Source organism: Jaculus jaculus, chromosome 2, assembly GCF_020740685.1.
Source record: "Jaculus jaculus isolate mJacJac1 chromosome 2, mJacJac1.mat.Y.cur, whole genome shotgun sequence".
Classification (NCBI taxonomy): Eukaryota; Metazoa; Chordata; class Mammalia; order Rodentia; family Dipodidae; genus Jaculus; species Jaculus jaculus.
The window spans coordinates 164,578,591-164,589,396 of NC_059103.1; the positions used below are offsets into that span (position 1 = coordinate 164,578,591).

At 45.9% G+C, this 10,806-nt stretch overlaps 1 pseudogene; it reads left to right on the forward strand.

Moving 5' to 3' along the window:
• The window catches only part of LOC123458702, a 50,015-nt pseudogene extending 40,319 nt beyond the window's left edge, over nucleotides 1-9,696 (forward strand).
• The last annotated feature ends 1,110 nt before the right edge of the window (nucleotides 9,697-10,806 follow it).

Consider the following 10,806-nt stretch of genomic DNA (forward strand, 5'->3'; position numbering starts at 1 on the left):
GCTTCTGAGAAGAGCTGGTTCCCCTGACAAGTCTTCTCCTGCCACTTGCTGGGAAAACTCCCTTTCTTTTCAAATCTAAATACTAGAAATTAGGGCTGGAGAGCTGGCTTAGCGGTGAAGCACTTGCCTGTGAAGCCTAAGGACCCCGGTTCAAGGCTCAGTTCCCCAGGACCCACATTAGCCAGATGCACAAGGGGGCGCACGCGTCTGGAGTTCGTTTGCAGTGGCTGGAAGCCCTGGCACGCCCATTCTCAATCTCTCTCTCTCTCTCTCTCTCTCTCTCTCTCTCGCCTCCCTCCTTCCCTGCTTTCCTCCCTCTCTCTCTCTCTCTCTCTCTCTCTCTCTCTCTCTCTCTCTCCCTCTGCCTCTTTCCCTCTCTGTCGCCCTCAAATAAATAAATAAAATAAACAAAAATAAATAAATAAATACTAGAAACTAGAGGTAACAGTTGTAGCAAACATGCTGATGGAGGCCTTCCTGGGGTTATGAACACACAGTCCCCGGCAGAGACAGACTTGTGTAAGGCCTCATCACTCCGTAGCTTATCATGTAGAGAGCGAAGGGCTTGGCCAGGCCTTGACTGGGGTGTAATCAATTACCAGTAAGTAACCTCCATCCCCAACTTTGCTCCCTGCACCAGGTGGTAAGTAATCACTTTCAGCCAGAGGAATGCTACAGGGATTTTGTGTGTGTGTGTGAGAGAGTGTGTGTGTCTATACACACGCGTTCATGTGTGCCCAAGTCACGAGAGACCACACAGTCACCTTTCCAACACAGGCTGTGATGTCGCTGTGGAAGCTGAGAGAGGCTGGTCATGAAACAGGGAACCCCGGGGTTCAGGTCTGGTTGTTTTACTCACAAGCTGAGTAACTAGGCTCACATTGTTTATCTCAGCGTGGAATTTCCCCCTCTCATTAAAAAAAAAGGAATCTTGTTAATATGGTCACACCGGCTATTGTGAGGAGCAAGTGTATAATGGATGCTTAGCACAGAACTGGGGTGTGGTAATGGCTCAGGAAAAGGGAGATTTTTAAACCTTCCTCCCACTAGATGGCTACAGGTAGGGGTCAAGGCATGAGGTGCCTTACCCAGATATTACATGGGAGGAATCATGTCTGTTCCTGACCAGGGGCAAGGACAGGGTTGGGAGTAGTGGTCTGGGAAGATCATGCTCTGGAAAAGCCCTGGCAAGTCCATTACTCTCTCCAGCTGATAAAGACTCTACCTATGACCACAACCACCACCACCTCCAGCCAAAGAGCAGGGCACCCTGAAATTTAGGGGTTTTGGTTTCCTGGTGAAATCTCCTCACTTGTCAAAATTCTTGTTGATGAATGCTACTCTTGTTTAAAAATATATTTATTTTATTTTATTTTATTTTATTAGTTTTTCGAGGCAGGGTCTCACTCTAGTCCAGGCTGACCTGGAACTCACGATGTAGTCTCAGGGTGGCCTCGAACTCTCGGCAATCCACCTACCTCTGCCTCCCAAGTGCTGGGATTAAAGGCATGTGCCACCATGCCTGGCTAAAAATATGTTTATTTTTATTTATTTATTAGAGAGAGGATGGGTGCACCAGGGCCTCTAGCCACTGCAAACGAACTCCAAATGCATGCACCCCCTTGTGCACCTGGTTTGTATGGGACCTGGAGAATCAAACCTGGATCCTTAGGCTTCACAGGCAAGCGCCTTAACCACCAAGCCATCTCTCCAGCCCATGAATTCTACTCGTTAATCAACACTTATAAGTGCCTGAGCTGGATTCTGTCCACAGTGAGCACAGAAAGGATCCTTCTACAGAGGCCAGTGACATGGGAGCCTCAGACTTCATCAAAAGCATCTTCTCTAAGTGTTGATTTCACTGGCTGGTGTTAATATATTTTCGTACTAAAAAGAAACACAGGCCTGTGGAAGAGACATGGGTGAGATAGGCCTGGACGGAGGTTACCACAAAGTCTGCTGGCCACACGCTGTCCACACATAACCCAGCCCCCCCCTCAGCAAGTATGGCAGCAGCCTCCCAGGGAGAGTAAGCCTGTGATCTGATCCTGCCTCACACCCACCCACCCCCAGTGCTGAGAGGACATCTGCTGGGGACACAGGAGTTGAGGGACTTCTTGGATTAACATCTTCCCACAGATTTGAAAACTAAAACAAAATGCTTGCTTCTTCACATGACCCCTCCTTATCTGAAGCATAAAGTAACAGCAACAATTTTCTGACGCCAAAACAGACCCAGGAATGAACCAATGGGCCTAGGATTACTGAGAAGGAGGACTTCAGATCATCCAGTGCTGAACCAAACAACCCTGGAAGCCCCACTTTGCAGACATCTCCTTCTGTGAGATGCTAGACGCCTGTAACATGTCACCTTGATTGGGTCTTCCAGTACTTGCAGCTAAAAGGATGCTTGGGCTCAGGACATGGCTCACTGGATAAAGCATATGACATGCAATTGCAAGTGCCCACGTTTGGATCCCCAGAACCCTAGCAAAGCCAAACGTTGTAGCACAAGCATCTATCCCAGTGTGCCTATGGAGAGAAGAGAGGTGGAGACAGGACAATCACCAAGAAGCCCACAGGCCAGCTAGCCTGGCAAACGTAGCAGTAAACACTGGAAGACCCTGCCTCGAACAACACAAGATCCTTGTCAGAAGACAAGAGCCAGCAACCAAAGTTGTCTTTTGACCCCTATACGTGTGCTGTGGCATGCACCTGTACTTTTTACACATGAACACACACACCTCCTTCCTCCAAAGATAATACTTGCAGCTAACTGACTCAACATTAAGGTGGCAGTTAAACCCACACTAGGGCTGGAGAGATGGCTTAATAGTTAAGTTGCTTGCCTACAAAGCCAAAGGACCCAGATTTGATTTCCCAGTAACCACATAAGCCAGATGCACAAGGTGATGCATGCATCTAGAGTTTGTTTGTAGTGGCTAGAGGCCCTGGTGTGCCCATTCTCTCTGTCTCTCTCCTCTCCTCTCCTCTCCTCTCCTCTCCTCTCCTCTCCTCTCCTCTTCTCTCTCTCTCTCTCTCTCTCTCTCTCCTTGCAAATAAATAAAACAAACCCACTCTACATGTCTCATGGTCACAGTTAAGGGGCTCTCCTGGGTCTAAAAGAGAGAGAAGCAATATAAGAGATAGAGAATAAGTCTTTCTCACTGACTGAGCTCTTACTGTGTGCCAGGTCCTAGTTCATTTTATCTAATCCTCCTAACAAGCCCTTGAGACTTATTGTAGTGTTATTATCCTTGATAATTTATAGATGGGAAATGAGCACCAAGGAGTTAAGTCACTTGCTCAAGATCGCTCAGCCAGTTCACGGCAGATGCCGGCCTGGTGACCCCACCGTGTACCACCGAGCCCAGGCTCCAGCGACTCATCAGCATCTCTCAGACCTCTCAGACAATAACAAGAGTCCTGGAAGGTGAAGCAGCACCCCAAACACGACAACAGGAGAGTTGCACTTAACGATTTCTTAGGGGTGGCTTTTGAGAGGTTCCCATGTCCCTGGAGCCACGACTTTCAGGATGTGTGTCAGTGCTCCACAGTTAAATCCATCTTGCATCAACGTCACCGAGAATTCCTCGGGTGCTGACAAACACGGTGAAAAGCCTCTGAAGTTTCAGGCATACCACGTGGCTACAGGACACTTTCTTGGGAGAAAAGAGAGCAGTTTTCAAAGGTATCAGGAGGGGCTAAGAATCAGCTTCCATCAGATACAGCCAGGCTCCACCAAACATATTGGCATTGAGACAAACCAATGCCCTGTGCTGAAAAGGAAAGACAGGACGAGAAGAAAAGCAGCCGCAGAAGTGGTTGCAGTAGCTAGGAGCTAGCGAGGAAGGAGGCTGGAGCCACCCCTGGGAGCTCAGGGCCCTGAGCTCGGCCGGCAGCCTGCAGCCTCCCAGGGCTTCTCCCGGGCATGATCTCCTCGCTGTCAGTAAGCCCTGGCTGGGCCTCTCGGTGACTGAGTGTTTCGGCCAGATGCTCCAAGGCACCCTGTTCTTCTTCTGTGCTGTGTCCTTCCTGTCTGTTGTGTTGCCCTGCCCTGGAAGCAGACATTTTTGTCGGGTCTACTGAGGAACAGCTTGCCACTGTATCCCAGAATCTAGCACATGGAGGACTTATGAAAATTAGTTAGCCCTCCAACCTCATAGACTATATACATGGATTCAACCAACCTCAGATGGAACGTATTTGAAGAAAACACTGTCGGTACTGAAAATATACAGATTCTTTTCATATCATTATTGCCTAAACATCTCACCATTACTGGATGTTAGTTCAACAATACAGGGTCACAACTATCTACATAGCATTTACAATGTATTAGGAGTTCTAAGGAACATACAAATGGCTTAAAGAATCCAGAAGAAATATTGTCAAAACATGGTTTCTGATTTTTTTAATTTAAATGTTTTTATTTATTTATTTGCAAGGAGAGAGAGACAAAGGAAGAGGGAGAGAATGGGTGTTCCAGGACCTCTTGCCACTGCAAAAGAACTCCAGACACATGGGCCACTCTCCGTGGGTACTGGAGAATCAATCCCAGGCCATCAGGCTTTGCAAGCAAGTGCTTTAACCTCTGAGCCATCTCTCCAGCCCCATGGTTTCTAATTTTTGGAGCTATTTATCACTTTTTTCTGGGTAAAAACTCATAATCTTAAGTCATTGTTTTGGGACTATCTAGAAAGCTATTGCCCTCTCCTTTATTTATTTATTTTTATTTTTTATTTTTTTTTTTTTTTGACAGAGAAAGAGGGAGATACAGAGAGAAAATGGGCAAGCCAGGGCCTCCAGCCACTGCCAACGAATTCCAGGTGCATGGCGCCCCCTTGTGCATATGGCTAACGTGGGTCCTGGGGAATCAAACCTGGGTCCTTTGGCTTTGCTGATAAATGATGCTGAGGAACAACTTATTCATTGCAAAAAGAAAAAAAAAAAAAAGGAAGAATGAATGTCTAAATGAATATGGCACTCCTTGAAGAATGGTCCTCGTAAACCTACTGAGGCTTAGTGCAAACAGTGCTAGCTGACATAATGCTAAGGAGGAAAGGGGACTGTTGGTAGTTGGGGAGGCAGAGAGAGGACAAATCCACAGCAGCATTTTGAGGGCAGTGGAGATATGAGAGCCTGGGGCACCTGAGTCAGGTAGGGAGACGCAGTGAAAGAAGACAGAAGCACTTGAGACTCCCGCCCCTCTCTCACACACACAAACTGCCCCAACTCTGTGTCGGCCTCAGCAGTTCTGCTAAGCCAGCATCCTCATCCCCATAGACTAGCAAGTGTTTTCCAACCAGGAACTTCATAGCTACTGTCTGCCCTCCTTCATCAAGCCCAGCCTGTGGCCCATTTCTCTTTCAGCCTGTAGGGAGCATGCCAGGAACTTCCTGTAGCTCGTGAGTCATGGTCTCCTGGTCCTTGAGCACGGAACATGGCCCCGGGAAAGCCAGGGCTGTGGGGGCCCGGCCCCTGGGGAAGCTCTGCCAGAGGAGACACTGACCCAGAAGCAGCACCCAGGAATGGCCCTGCCAGAGACGCCTGGACAAAGCGGTCAGGGCTCCATGAAAACCTGACTGGGCCTGAAAGAAGTCAGAGCAGGCAGAAAGCACCAGGCACTGACCTTAGACAGGGCCAGCCTGACGTTTTGTCGTTGGGAGCCTGAATTTGACAGGCGGCTGAAGGAGCAGGAGCTACCCGACATGAAATTGCTCTGCAAGCTGCTGAGCTAACCAAAAATTCAACAGCATAAATAAATAAATTCAACAGCAGACCCAAGAGATATAAGGTCCCCTGTTTTTGTCCTTTGTATTCCCTTTGTTTCAAATTCTAGGAAGGGTTACAGCAGAAGCAGCACAGGAATGTCTTCCAAGTGGAGTTGAACAGGGTTGAAATCACTGCAGGTAGACACTGTCTGTCCCCTTGCAGAGAGGAAGTTTCAAAGGCCAGCACAGGGACACCAATAGGCAGGGAAACAACCAACCCCCGATATCACCACCGGTTAAGGCTACTCACAGTTGGAAGCATGCCTACCTGGTATAATCTCACTTGAGCCAATGGAGGAATACTTATGAGCCCCTGACATGTGGCTGGACAGTGTCAGACGTGTGGTTTCCCAAAGCTATCCACATGCTTCTCCTCCCCTAAAACTCTCCAAGTTCCCCACCAAGTCCAGCACTTCCACTTAATATTCTCATCACTCCCTTGACCCAGATGGCGGATGCAACACAGACAGTTCTGTCTGGGAATTTGCTTCCATTTCAAATGGCATTGTTTGCCTGGCTTCCCCTACATCATCTTTTTTTTTTTTTTGGCTCTTGACTATTAATAGCACCTATTTTCTTTTCTTTCTTCCCTTCTCCCTTCTGTTTGTCATGTAAACACACACACACACAAAGGCCCCTATTTCAGAAGACACCACCATCTTCCCACTCAGAGCATCAAGAGTTCTTGCTGGAATCTGGAAGGAAGCCAGCTCCCTGCTGGAAAGTGCTGCATGAGCTGTGGGGGAAAATGGCCACGAAGCTTGTAAACAAGCAGGGGATCCTGCTAGATACAAAATCAACCAGCTGGACAAGATGGACACACCTGTGCAATAGAGGCACTAGGTCTAGGCAGGTAACCAATGGCTCTCTGATTGAATAAGAGACCCACTCAATGGGAAGGAATTCATAACTGGTACTAGGAACCAAATCTGAATCCTATGGAGACAAAGATCATGGACTCCAGTGAGAAGGTCCCACTAGTCTTTGGCCAAAAAAGAGGCTACCCCCATCAAAATCTTTCTACTTATCCACTTTAATCCATGCTGCTCTCACTCTTCAGTGGAGAATCCATTTTCTCTTACAGAAGGCAGCAAAAACCAGGGAGAGCCAAAATCCATCAACATGACAAGAAAAGATAATTGGCTCCATATCATAGGATGAGCCACCCTGTGCACATGACCCAGGGTCCAGGTGGAACCCCAGAGGAATTGATGAATTAAGCATAAGTCTGCTTTCACAGAGAAACTGACGACCTATGCCAGGGTAATGGCAATAGACTCTGAGGACACTCAAAACATATCAAAGTGGAAATCCAGAAGTTTCTGAGAGCTTAACACAGAAGAAGACTTACATAACACACACCACCATCACTCAGAGAACATTGTGGAATTGATTGTGGCTCTCTACTCATAACCCATAATCCATAACCCCATGGTGAATACCAGTAACCCCACTGAGGAGGGTCCTTAGTGGAAGGGGGACAGGGAGAAAGGGAATAGGGCCAACCCATGACTTGTCCATACAACAAAGTTTCTAATAAGTAAAATTAAAAATAAAAGATCAAGTTTCCTTAAGTAATTATTCAGTTACTAGGTATTTACTGAAAAGGTTGTCTCTAGCCTGAAACTGGGGATAGGAGTTGCTATAGTTAGGGTGTAAAGTCCCATGTGTTAAATCCCTGGTCACCAGAGTGATACTGTCAGGGGTGATGGAACCTTTACAAGATTGTCTTGAAGTTGAAACTTTCTTTTTGTCTGCTACCCTTTTCTAAGACTCATGCCAACCCCTACCCTGTTTTATAGTTTGAATTATTATTATTTCTATTATGGTTTGAATGTGAAATATCACAGGTTCATGAGGTGTGTTTGTTTTGCATGTGTGTGTGTGTGTGTGTGTGTGTGTGTATGTGTGTGATATACAAGTGCATGTGCATGCATGTTCCCATGTGTGTAGGTTCACCCATGTGTGCAATTGTGTATGCACATGTATGCAAATATGTGTGAAGACCAGAGATTGGCATTGGACCTTTTCCTCAATCACTCTCCACATTATTTATTGAGACAGGTTTTTCTCTTGAACTCAGAGCTTGATGATTTGGCTAGTCAAGCTAGAGGTCCCCTATATCTGCCTCCTGAGCACTAAGATTACAGGAGAGCCAACATGTCCACCCAACAGTTATATGGGTGCCAGGGATCTGAACTCTGGTCTCCCTAGGCCCCAGATTCATGTTTTGAATACTTGGTCCCCAGCTGGTGGTACTGTTTGGGGCAGGTTGTAGGACCTTCAGGTTGTGGAGCCTGGCTAGTAGACACAGGCCTCTAGAGTCAGGCCTTTGAAGGTGATAACCTCGTTCTGATTCTGGTCCTGGGCTCTCTGCTTTCTGATCCACCAAGATGGCCCCTTCATCCACAGACCAAGCAGCTGCAACCCCTCATTCTTTCCTACCATGATAAATGGATATCACCTGAAACTAAGAGACAAAATAAATCTTTCCTCCACCAAGTTGTTTCTGTCAGGTATTTTGTTACAGTGATGAGAAAAGTAGCTAACACATCATTTTTGCACTATGCTTTGCATTGCTTTGAAAGAGCTGTTTGTGCTTAAGTGACTTGAAACCTGTTGTCTTCTGGGTTAAAAAGGAGTGTGTGTAAGGAAAAGTGTCTTAGGATTAAAGTCAGGAGACACTGATTTCAATCATAATTGCATGGGGTTGGTTAATGTCACTACTTCCTCAGTCTGAAAGATGACAGTTCATCTCTTACCACTTCCTCCCTGCTGATGTGAAGATGTGACACCAACCTCCTGCTCCTGCCATGCCTTCCCCACCATGAGGGATTTCCCCTAAAAACTGTAACAGAATGGAATTGGTCCATCAGAAAATCCTGTATCAGAGATGTCTGAGATGTCAGAAGCAAACAAGTTAAAGCACAACATCCAGGAGAGAGTCAGAAAGAGGAACCATTCTTTAGCTTGCTATGCACACCTCCTTGCTGCTGTGGAAACAAGGCTGTCACTATTAAACAGGACGTTTATGAAATCTGTGACTCCAATCTCTGTTGGTGCCTCAGGAAAGGTGACTAATGAGATTTATCAAGTATTGAGACCCATCAATGCTTCCACAGTCCCCCACCCAGAAAGCTCAAGAAGTGCTACAAGAGTTAAGGGAGGGCTGGAGAGATTGCTTAGTGGTTAAGGGGCTTGCCTGCAAAGCCTAAGGACCCATGTTGTACTCTCCAGATCCCAAATAAGCCAGATGCACAAAGGTAAGGCAAGCACAAGATTGTACATGCCCACTAGGTGGCACAAGAATCTGAAGTTCAATTGCAGTGACTGAGGCCCTGACACAACAATTCTCTCTCTCCCTCTCCCTCTCCCTCTCCCTCTCCCTCTCCCTCTCCCTCTCCCTCTCCCTCTCCCTCTCCCTCTCCCTCTCTCTCTCTCTCATTAAAAAAAAAGAGTTAAGGGATCTTTCCTCCATGGCAATGGAAGACTTTAATGAAAGATGGCTTCAGCCAGGATCAGATGCTTCTGGAAGATTCATGGACCCTCCTTCAGTTCCAGAACCATCTGCAGCCCTGACAACTATGCACTTCATTGCCAAGCAGAACCCTTCAAGGCAAGCGGTTGTCAAACTCCCAAAGAAGGTTAAAACCAAGGGCACTGGTGTGAGTATTCTCAGGTGTGATGTTTCTGAGTTTCTTGCCTAAGTGCAAGCAGCAGAAACTACTAGAGCAGACCCAGGTTCCCGGTAACCAGAGTGTGTGGTGGACAGAGCTGGAACATAAACTATGAGAAGTAATGGAGAGGACAGTAGGAAAGTCCTCAGGGTCTGTGGAAGAATGAGGAGCCTCCACAAAAATGAAGAAAACAGCAGCAGTCATAGACTCTTAGGAAATCGAAACATCTTCAGAATAAAAAGTAAGTTAGAGTGTGGCTCTAGCTCCAGAAAAGACATGCATGGCTCAGTAGCTTAAGCAATTATTCATGTCAGGATACTGGGAGCAACATGGTGTCCCTTGTTCTAGATTTTCAGAACACAATTTATACCTGAATTCTTATGGCTACACATTCTTTTCCTGCTTTTCCTTGTGGAACTGATGCATAGAATCTTTACTTGGCAATAGATTTGTACTTATCAGACCTGTTGTATCATGTCTAGGGGAGATAACTTTGTTCTGTGCAGATAATGTTTGTTTCCACATATATGTACATTAATTACATAAAGATCTTAATCAAACCTAGTCTTGATAAACTACTAGTTTAATGCAAAAAAAAAGACAAAAGATGATGTTTTCTTAAACTAATTTAGTATACATCTAGTAGTCTCAAAAATTTGTATGTATGTTTTTAAAGATGACGTCTTGGGCTGGAGAGATGAATCAGTGGTTAAAGGTGCTTGCTTGCAAGGCCTTTTGGCTCAGGTTCAATTCCCCAGTACCTATATGCACAAAGTGGCACATGTGTCTGGAGTTTGTTTGCAGTGGCAGGGCACCCTAGTATACCAATACTCTCTGTTTCTCTCTCTCTCATTCTCTCTCTTTCCCTGTCTCTCAGAAATAAAGAAAAAGAAAGGATGGAAGGGAGGGAAGAAGGAAGGAAAAAAGGAAGATGTCTTGTAGATCTTACTGACTTTGAAACTGCACTCACCATCTGTATCTGCCTCCTAAATGATGGGACTGCCAGAGTGCACCATCATAGCCAGCCCAAAGCCTTTAAAAGACCATGAAACCATTAAAAGGAACAACATACTGATTCATGTTACAATATGAGTGAATTCCAAACACATCATGCTAAGTGAAGGAAGCCATACTCAAACACCATATATCTGATTACATTTATATGAAAGATCCAGAAAAGGCAGATACTTAGAGATATGCCACAGGTTTAATTGTTACCTGGAACTAGGAGTGGAGATCAAGAATTATGGCAAAAAAATCACGTGGTTTCTTATTTGAGTGATAGGAATAAAATATTAAAATGAGGTGGTGGTGATGGCTATAGAAATGATACTAATAATCACTGAGTTATACAC